Consider the following 9992-nt stretch of genomic DNA (forward strand, 5'->3'; position numbering starts at 1 on the left):
GAAAAGATCTCAACTGATGAAAGTGGGCTAAGAAATAATGGGATGAGTATAGCCTTCTGGTTCACAGCAGGATCTCCATGATGAAGTTGAGCAACTTACCCACTCCCCTGCCCCCAGTTGTGAGATGGCCTTAGCACCTCTTGGCAGCTCTGGTGCAGAAAAAAAATCCTATATTGTTGGGTTTTCTGAAACTTGGAAAACCTTGAGAAGGTTGAGCTCAGCGAACCTAGAATGAAGATATGGCAAGATGAGATTGTGGTCCAGGGTGTGAGGAAGTGACTGAAATGAGGGGTTACCTAATCCACCAGGTAAACAGGGAAGTGTGAAGAGAATGGAGGGTGCAATGAGGCCAAGGTGTCTGCTCAGGGTTAGGGAGAGCCTTGGGAGTGGTAGACAGGAGAGTTTAGCTGGAGAGAGGATTTTTTATTATCTGATACTGTGACAGGACATAAAATGGGTTCTTCTAGTTGAAACAAAAGGTGCCAAGTACCTCCCTTCCCTGTCTAAACTCCTTCAAGTGACTCTAGAGCAAACTGAAAAGCCCATGGACCAAATCCAGTCACCACTTGTTTTTGTAATTAAACTTTTATTGGAACACAGCTGTGCTCATTTGTTTATGTTTTGTGCATGACTGCTTTCACACTGAAATGGTAGAGTTGAGTGGCTGCCACAGAAAATATATAGACCATGAAGCTTAAAATCTTTACTATCTGCCTCTTTATACAAAAAGTTTGCTGACCCCTGGTTTAGCCAAGCACTGTCTGTGAAGGACTTCCAATCTGATTCTCCTACCATTAGCCCATATACCAGTCTTTAAAGAGGAATCTAAGAACCCATGATTATTCAGACATGGAAAATATTTCTTTGGAGAGTTAGTGTGCTACATCTGTGTGGGGGAAAGCAGGGGAATATGTGCCCAACCCCATCCCCAAACTGAAGCCAGGTGAGGGAGACTTGAAAACAATCATTTTGAGAGCTTGACCTATGCTTCCTGAAATCTGGATGGCACAGGGACTCTTCCCTGAATTGTTCCTGAGGAAATAAAACCTCATTAGAGACTAATTGCTTAGAGTAAAGAGAAAGGACTTCAGTGGCACTGATATAGACCTCATACACCAACCTCCTCCTCATCTTCCTCCCTCTTGCTTCTCAATTTTATTTAGACACAACTCACATACCATAAAATTCACATTTTGAAAGTGTACAATTTGGTAGATGTTAGTATACTCAGAGTTGTGCAATCATTATCTAGTAGAACATTTTAATCTCCCTCAAGAACCACCAGCCCTAGTTAGCCTACTTTCTCCTTGTATGCATTTGTATATTATGGACATTTTATGTAGAATAAATTATACAATTTAAAATTTTAAAAAAATATTTTGGTTTGGCTTCTTTTACTTAGCATAATATCAAAGTTCACCCATGTTATAGTGTGAATCAGTGCTTCATTATTTTTTATGGCTGAATTATATTCCATTATAGTGGCTGTACCACATTTTGATTATCCAGTTGAGATGTATTTGGGTTGTTTTTACATTTTGGCCATTATAATCAATGCTGCTATGACCACTTGTATTACAGGTTTTAGTTTGAGTATCTGTTTTCACTTCTTTGGGGTATGTAACTAGGAGTATAATATCTAGGAGTCAATGTGAAATTCTATGCACATCTTTTTGAAGAACTTCCAGATTGTTTTCAAATTTCTATATTATTTGGACATTCCCACCAAGTAATGGGAATGCAGCATACGAGTGTTCCAATTTCTCTATATTTATCAACACTTGCTATTGTCCATCTTTTTTTTTTATTATAGCCTTCCTAGTAGATATAAAGTAGTATTTGGTTGTAGTTTTGATTTGGTGATATTGATGTTGAACATCTTTCCAGGTGCTTATTGGACATGTGTATATCTTCTTCGGAGAAAGTTATCCAAAATCCTTTTGTCCATTTTTTAAATAGGATCATCTTTAAATTAGTGAGTTTCAGTCACCATTCTTGAGTTGTCTTAAAGTGTCTTTGCTGTACAGACCTCCCAGGGAAGGGTAAGGAGGTCAAACAGAAAGGCCACAAGAGCCTGAGACTGAGCGCTGTGTCATGTGTGGTCATCAGAAGGCAACGTCACTAATTGCAGGAGTATAGATTGGTCTAAAACTCTACAAAAGTACCAAAGAAATAAAGGGCCCGGGTCTGGGCAGACAGCACAGGGATTTAATTGGCATCAGAGTCACAAGACTTCTACTTTTCCTAGAATTTTTTTTCTTTTACCCCATCTCCACCTTCTCTAGAAGCCAGAAGAGTAGCTGATTATTCAATAACAGGAGGAGAGGGTGGAAGGAAGCAGCTCAAAGTGTAGGCAAAGGGAAATTTTACTGAATGGGCTGAGAGAGTGAAGTTTTTATGTATATTTGAACTATTTAGTGAATGGAAGATGATGTTATTGACACCTGTTAGTAACTAGAAAAACCACGGGGTCTTTCTGAAATTTCATCCAGGGATGGGGAAGACTGAACAAGTTCAGTGAACTCAAAGGCAGTTGTGTGAAAATAAGCATTAAGCTAGTTTGTAATGTCACTCCCAAGTCTAGTTAGTTTGGCCAATACAAGATCTCAAAACCTAGTCGACACTCAATATAAACTTCTAAGACTGTGTATGTATGTATTTATACATGTGTGGGGAGGCATCCCAGGAAAGTGAGTTAGAAAGGCCCAGAAGAGGAAAGTCCTGAGAAGCTGGGAGGCCAGGATGTGGCTACCTGGTCAAGGTGGATATTGTGCTCCATCAACAGGGTGGTAGGATATGTGACAGGAATGAAAAAAAAAATGGGCTTTACCTCTAGGAAGATAAGGGATGGCTCTGGGGGCTGATGAAGGACAACCAGGGGAATATTGGGAGAATCCTATAGGAGCAGGAAAAATGGGATTATTGATGTACTTCTCAATGAAGCTTCCAGACCACAGCTCCAAAATATGTCATCCACATCTCTTGGCTTGGTGTTGAGTTGGGGTGGGAGAAGGGAAGTTCATTAATCGAGGAGAGAGAGGAAGTATGTGGATGGTTAATATCACTTAAAAAGAAACAATGAAAGAAGCCAACGAACAGTGTTGATAAGCAGCAGCCAGCAGAAGCACAAGTTCAGGAGCATGAATAAGGTTGAGGGGACACTAGGGCAGGACCTGGAGAAGTCTGTACAGAGGGGCTAATGATTTTAGAGATGAAGAAGATGCAGGAGGGAGCAGTCAGACAGGTAAGTGGGAACAATGGAGCTGTTGACAAAACTACTTTGTCCTAAATTTTCCATTGTAAACTTGATGTATTGGTATCATTAACCTGGTCATATGAATAATGACCTATTATTAAGTTTCAAACCTCAAGTACCATGCTAGGAAGAACCTGGAATTTCTATGTTCAGTAGCTGTTTTAATTGAAAAATTCTTCAATTTCAAAAAGGGACTTTCCAATGGAAATAATAGACCGAAAATTGTTTACTTGGCAACACAACATTAGACTAAGCTAAGGACATTCATATACAAGGATATAATAACAAACTTTACCTTCCAAGTGCTTTTGGAATGAGATGGTAGGGAAATTTTTCCTGACTTGCAAAGAAATCAGAAAGATACTGTATTTTACATTTAAGAAAAACACAGCATGAAAGAGTAGGAGCAAAAATGTTGGTCAATTAATAAATAAACTGGGTAGGAATCAAGCAAAAGACTCGTTGGCTTAGTTTTCAGTTGTTAGTCATGATGTATCCTTTAAACTGGAACAAACAATAAAAAGACTTTTCAGGGCTGCTTTGCTGAGATTTATTGCCCCCATTTTCCTTCCAAGGAATATATAGTGCTAAAAAAGGACAGAGAGAAAAAGGTGTGGGAGTGGGTAGGGCTGATAAAAAAAATCTTTCATATCATGTTGTCAACCTCATTCAAATACAAAGGGAAGTTTATTAAGTTTTCTTCTGCTGTATTTTTCCTATAAGGTATACTTATTGAATCTTGATTTTTCACCATGTTTTTCATACATATATGCTATTCATGACTCATCAAGATACAGGCATGCATTGTGCCTGATTCAGTAAAGATAAAGGCATGTCTCCTACTCTTATGGAGTGTACATGCTCTTGGGAAAGTAAGACTAATTGCATAAAGTGCCACAAAAAAAAAAAAAAAAAAAGACAAGAGGCTTTGGAATAAATTAGTTAATTGAATATGATCATGCATATTGAGCAGAAAACCAGATTCATGGTTAAGTCAATTGCTTCTAGACTGTAATACGAACTTGCAAGATGCTATTTGATAAACCACAAAAATTACCCTTGACTGTGGCTGTTAAGTCCCGATTCTAACTCAAACAAACAAATATTCCATCAGAATATTCCCTAGAGTGTGCTCCATGAATGGTGAGATGCCTTGAGAAAAAAGATTTTGTGGTCAAAATTTGAGTAATGTGGCATGCTATATCTCATTCTTGGGGAATCATAGTGCACATTTACATATTAAAGGCTCCAAGAAATCCTGCAGCTGAGGACTCATGTTGAAATTGTACAACCCTGTATGTCCCAAGCATATTTGACTGTAGAACTGCTTTTGCTTCTAATTCCTGAACCTCTTTGACAAATGCTATGCTATCATATGAGACATTTAGGAAATGATGACTTGGAAAGGCAGAGTCAAATGAATTTGTATTTGGACAAAGGGTGTATCTACTAACATTTTGAGTAAAAGTCAAAGCTCTGGTGGTCAAACTTCTTCACAGAGTTATAGGAAATGAAACACAAATAAGATTTCGGGTGCCTTGAGGAACAATAAAGATGATTACTGTGAGATTTTTAGCCAGCATATCACATGGAGGTCTTCCTAAAGATTTGCTTTAAATATTCTTTCCATTCATCCAGTCATTTAATATCTCTCCTGCTCTGTTTCATGTATATGTCTCTCATTATCTTGTTCTCCAAGCTTATTTGCTTCTTTCTTCACCCCTGTTTGACCCACCTTCCAGTAGTAACTGCCAAGACTTCAGCTGCCACTTGTTAACTCTACTACTCCATGTCAGGCAACTGTAGAACCCAGGAGTTTTATTCCCTTGTACTTTTGCTCTCCATGGAGGGATGTAAGGGAAGTCTCTTTTCACTTCTACTCTCAAAGTTTCACTATGAAATTTTACAGTGGAGCATTTTAGTGTTGGGTTTCCTAAATCTATCAAAGTCAACCTCTTAATTGCATTGAATGTTCCTGAAGGTAACTTTATTTCTTTAGGAAGTGCTAACAAGACTCTTTTTGGATGGAGTTATTTCTGGTAATCAGTCAATTCCAAGAAAAATGTATAAAATTTTGCCAATTTTAGATCTATAAAATAGCTTATATTCTGTATTTAAATTTGGAAGTTTCCTTTTTCCATTTCAAAAATTGTAGCAAGAAAACCAGTTGACTCCTCACTCACAGAGAGAAAAAGGGTGGAGGTGGGTGGGGCTGATAATTAAAGTTGAAAAAAATCTTTCATATTATCAAATACATTCAAATATAAAAGGAAGTTTATTAAGTTTGTTTCTGCTGTATTTTTCCTATAAGGTATACTTATTGAATCTTAATTTTCCACCCATGTATGTATGCATATATGCTATGCATGACTCAGTCAAGATACAGACATGTATTGTGTATCCAATGAAAGAAAACCCAGAAGTGAAAGGTAAGTCACTGAAGCTGAAAAATTAAGGTAGAACCATAAAGGTAGCCGAGTCCTATTTTCAGAAGAAAATGGTACCCCAGAGTAGAAGAGGATCTAGTGCAGAGAGGCCAGGGAAAAGCTTTATATCCTAAACCCTTTTCTACTAACTTGGTTTTCTTAGATGGATTCATTTCCACTACAAAGCAGGGGGAAACAGTGCAAGGCCAGTGGTAGGGTGATATCACAGTAATATTCAAGTCTGCTTGGTGTAAAGAAAGGAAGCAAAGATGCCTATAGACTCACAGCCTCTTGCACATCCTGACTTCACCTATATCCCAAGGACTATATGGTGTGCAAGATGTTTGTAGAGACTTAAGTCTATTCAATCTGATTTTATATAATGTATGTAAAAATGAAAAAATTAAATAAAAACTCAATAATGAAGATGAATCTTAAAATTCACATTATTGAAGAACAAATAATGAGCTAGGAGATCAAATCACAGAACTCTTCCATAAAGCATCAGAGTTAGGAGACTGAACAGTGTGGAAAAGAGTGGGAATTCAATCTGAAGAAAAAAATCCTGCACACTCTTGCCCTTGTTTTCTTTTGTTCATATATATATGTGTGTGTGTATCTGTAATCATGGTTCATTACTTTGAAATCACCACAGTCCAGAGTTCAAACTTCGTACTTTCAAAATAATCTTATTCATGTCACTCAAGAACAATCAGTTTCTTGAGGGCAAGCCTTTATTCCCGACCAAGATACTGATCTAACAATCAGAATGTCTATCTATTTTTTAATGATTATGAGGGGACTGTGTACATTGTACTATCATTAATCATTCACTCCCCATGCCACTGGTTAAGTTCATAGTGATTGAATATGCACAAGCAGCACTTCCCAAGGATCAGGGAACCCGGGATATCTGAATGGTTATTTGAGGGTTACTTGCTGAGTTCAGAATCAGAGCAAAGAGAGTTTTCAGAGAGGGAGGTTCTGTATAAGCCTGATAAACATTTCTCCAATCATCTAAAGTCAGCCTCAGAGTCCCCTCCTGTGAACAATGTTGCAAGGATAAACTCTAGGAAATGCTACCTCCTCCACTCTCACGGGTCCATTTCCATGTTTACCCCCTTTCTTCTGTTAAATCATCAATCATTTTGAAAACATGTATGTTCTATGGTACACAGTCTGGGCATAAAATGGAGGTTACCATAGCAACAAGGTTTCCTTGGCTCCCAATCTGTGTGATGTCTCTTGCTCTCCCCTATAGAGTCTCTATGACTTACTAAAAATCTTCTGCCCTCCCTTCTGAGAGTTCCCAGGGCACCACTCACAGATACTCATGAATATATTATCACATCCTCCACTGACTTTGGAGAATACGGTTGCCTCAAAGCTACATAGGTTGCATTCCACAGCACTGCCCTTTGTTCTTAAACTCCCTCCATGGCACTCAGTTAGTTGAAGCACTCTAAGCCACAGACATACCCAAGATCATTCTGCGCCTATTACATAAGGCCTTGTTGTTGCCTCCTGGAGTTGGCCTACACCAACACCATTGCTGTGCTTTTGGTACTGCCTACCTTTTATGCCTCAACTCTAGATTGTACTGGTTAGCATTGTCCTCTGCTGAAGGCAGGTGGATTCTTGACCCCCACATCTCACACTCCCTAATCCTGAAGTAGCATGGTCTTATGCTTCTATTGCATATAAAACATGTTTACAACAGCTGTCAAATAGGGACATGAGAATAAATTCAAATGCTCAGACATAAGTCCTCTTTCAGCCAAAAACTAACATATCGTTGTTGGATAAAACTTGTGATTTTGTTCTCTCCTTTAAAATGGGCTCTTTTCCAGTAGCTCCTCTGGCAGGCAGTAAACATATATCTTGTCAAAGATGTATCTGCATTCCCATATTTATTGCAGTATTACTTACAATAGCTAAGACATGGAATCAACCTAAGTGTCCACCAAAAGATGAATGGAAAAGAAAATGTGTCACAGGAGCTGGGGGTTTAACTCAGTAGTAGAGCACTTCCCTAGCATACGCAAAGCCCTGGGTTCAGTCCCCAAAACTTCAAAAAGAAAATGTGTTATATATGCATAATGGAATACGATTCAGACTTAAAAAGAAAGAAATTCTGTCATTTGTGACAACACGGTTGGAAATGGAGAAAATAATGTTAGGTGAAACAAGCCAGGCATAAAAAGATAAAGATAAATACCAAGGGATTCAAGACAACTGAATAGAGGCACTCAACACTCACCACCTCCTCCTCAAAGAAGAGTCAAAGTAACAAGTGTATAGCTACATTTTGAAGTAAGTGACTATGGGAGAACACTGGAAATCAGCAAGAAGATATTGGAACCTTGTAAGATTCAGAGACTTGGGACAACAGCATAGTAACAGACAAAATATACCCCAGCATCTGCCATGTATCCACATCTGGAGGAGAGGGGCCTCCACTTTGCAGGAGGAAGGTTGTAAGAGTCCCAGCAAACTCTGTTAGTGCAGATGCTGGCAGTCCTAGCTGCTGGAGAGTTTCACAGTATTTATATACTTGTGGCCCCTTAGATAAGTTCTGAAATCTGTACAGTAGCCTTGCATGAAAAGGATCTCATGTCATATCTCAGTAAACACCCAGTGTGCTGCAGCCAGGAGTCATCTTGAGAAGGGAGACATTGTCTGAGTTTGGAATGTTCTAAGGGTCAGAAACCCCTGCATAGTCCCATTTCTTGGACTCCACAGATATTTTACTGCACTATCATGGGTGAACCCAAATTGATTCAGCAGAAAGACCATGAATTAGACCTGTTGGGTGCCCTGTAGGGGAGGAGTGTTATGACACAGGGGAACAGAGGGTGCCAGTGTCCAGAATCAGGAGATCAGGGAATTTGCCCTCTGAGACCAAGGGTATGGCTATCTGTGTGAAGACTCAGCCAGTGCCACTACTGAAGGCAGACATCCACAGGGTTCCCACTGACATCCCCTCTGCACCACGCTCAGGTACCTGTTACTGATAGGGCAGGGAGGGAACACTGTGGTTCCTACTGCTTTCCTACCCACAAGGGTACACTGAGGGGTCCTTGAGCAACCTATGGCTCTTGCCGTTGCCCTGCCCTGGGTATGTGCTATAGCTGAAGGAATGTGGCATGAGAAGAAAAGCTCCAACCCTAGTCGTTGCCCAGTTTCTGTGCACACACAGCCAAAGAGAACTGAAAGGAACTTTGCCCTTTACCAGCCTCAGTCTCACTCTTGGGTATGTACTGCCATTGGAAGAGAGAAACATCACTGTTCTTATTGCCACCCTATCTGCAAGTTGCTGCTGTCACTCATCCTTGCTCTCTATATGATCATACACTGCTGTCAAAACTGGGGGTGAATGCTACAGTGGGGATATAGTAGTTTCTGCCACTGCCTTTCCTCATGTAGCATCTGGGCCTGCACCACTGAGCAGTCTGAGAAGAAGTACTTTAGATCCCTCACTACTTTCTGGGGTTGCTAGAGCCAGAGGCTTTTGCTAGTAGCAGAGCTCACATCCATAGTGCTGAAGGAAACCCCTGTTGCCCAGTAGGGGCTATTACTCCTATTGTAGAAGTAGCTCCACAGTGAACACCTCACACTCACTGCTGTCTGCACCACACCTGCTTGAACTGCTAGAGTGTCCCCACTCTTGCATGGTCTATGAGCATATTGAGTCTTTCTGACTCTACCATGGTATGCATTGTACCCAAAATAATTAATTACAGCCAAAGAAGGGAGATTACACTGTGGTGCCCAGCTGGAAATAAAACCAACATTGCAAAACAATTTTCATTCCAAGAGTCATCTTCAGGAGAAAGCCACTTACCAAGAAGGCCACCATATAAATGGTAGAGATGCCTGATCTGCTAGATGCATAAATCTCAATGTAGGAGCACAAAAATAATGAAAAAAAAAGATAAAGTGATGCTTCCAAAAGAACACAATAATTCTCTAGCAGCAGAACCTAAAGAAATCCATATGGATGAAATAACTGACAAAAATTTAAAAAAATGATACAAGAAAACTCAATGAAACCCCAGAGAATATAGATAAACAGTGAAATGAAATTAGGAAGACAATATAGGATATAAATGTGAAATTCAGCAAAGAGAGATTTTGAAAAAGAACTAAACAGAAATCTTGAAAATGAAGAGCTCAAAAAACCAATGAGGGCTGAGAATATAGCTCAGTTGGCAGAGTGCTTGGCTCGCATGCAGAAGACCCTAGGTTCAATCCCTAGCACTACCACTACCACCACCACCACCACCAAAAAAAAAAAAAAAAAAAAAAAA

At 39.6% G+C, this 9992-nt stretch overlaps 1 pseudogene; it reads left to right on the plus strand.

Annotated features, from left to right (window-relative positions):
• The first annotated feature begins 5644 nt into the window (after window positions 1-5644).
• The window catches only part of LOC125611055, a 13097-nt pseudogene continuing 8749 nt past the window's right edge, over window positions 5645-9992 (plus strand).

Source organism: Marmota marmota, unplaced genomic scaffold (assembly GCF_001458135.2).
Source record: "Marmota marmota marmota unplaced genomic scaffold, marMar, whole genome shotgun sequence".
Classification (NCBI taxonomy): Eukaryota; Metazoa; Chordata; class Mammalia; order Rodentia; family Sciuridae; genus Marmota; species Marmota marmota.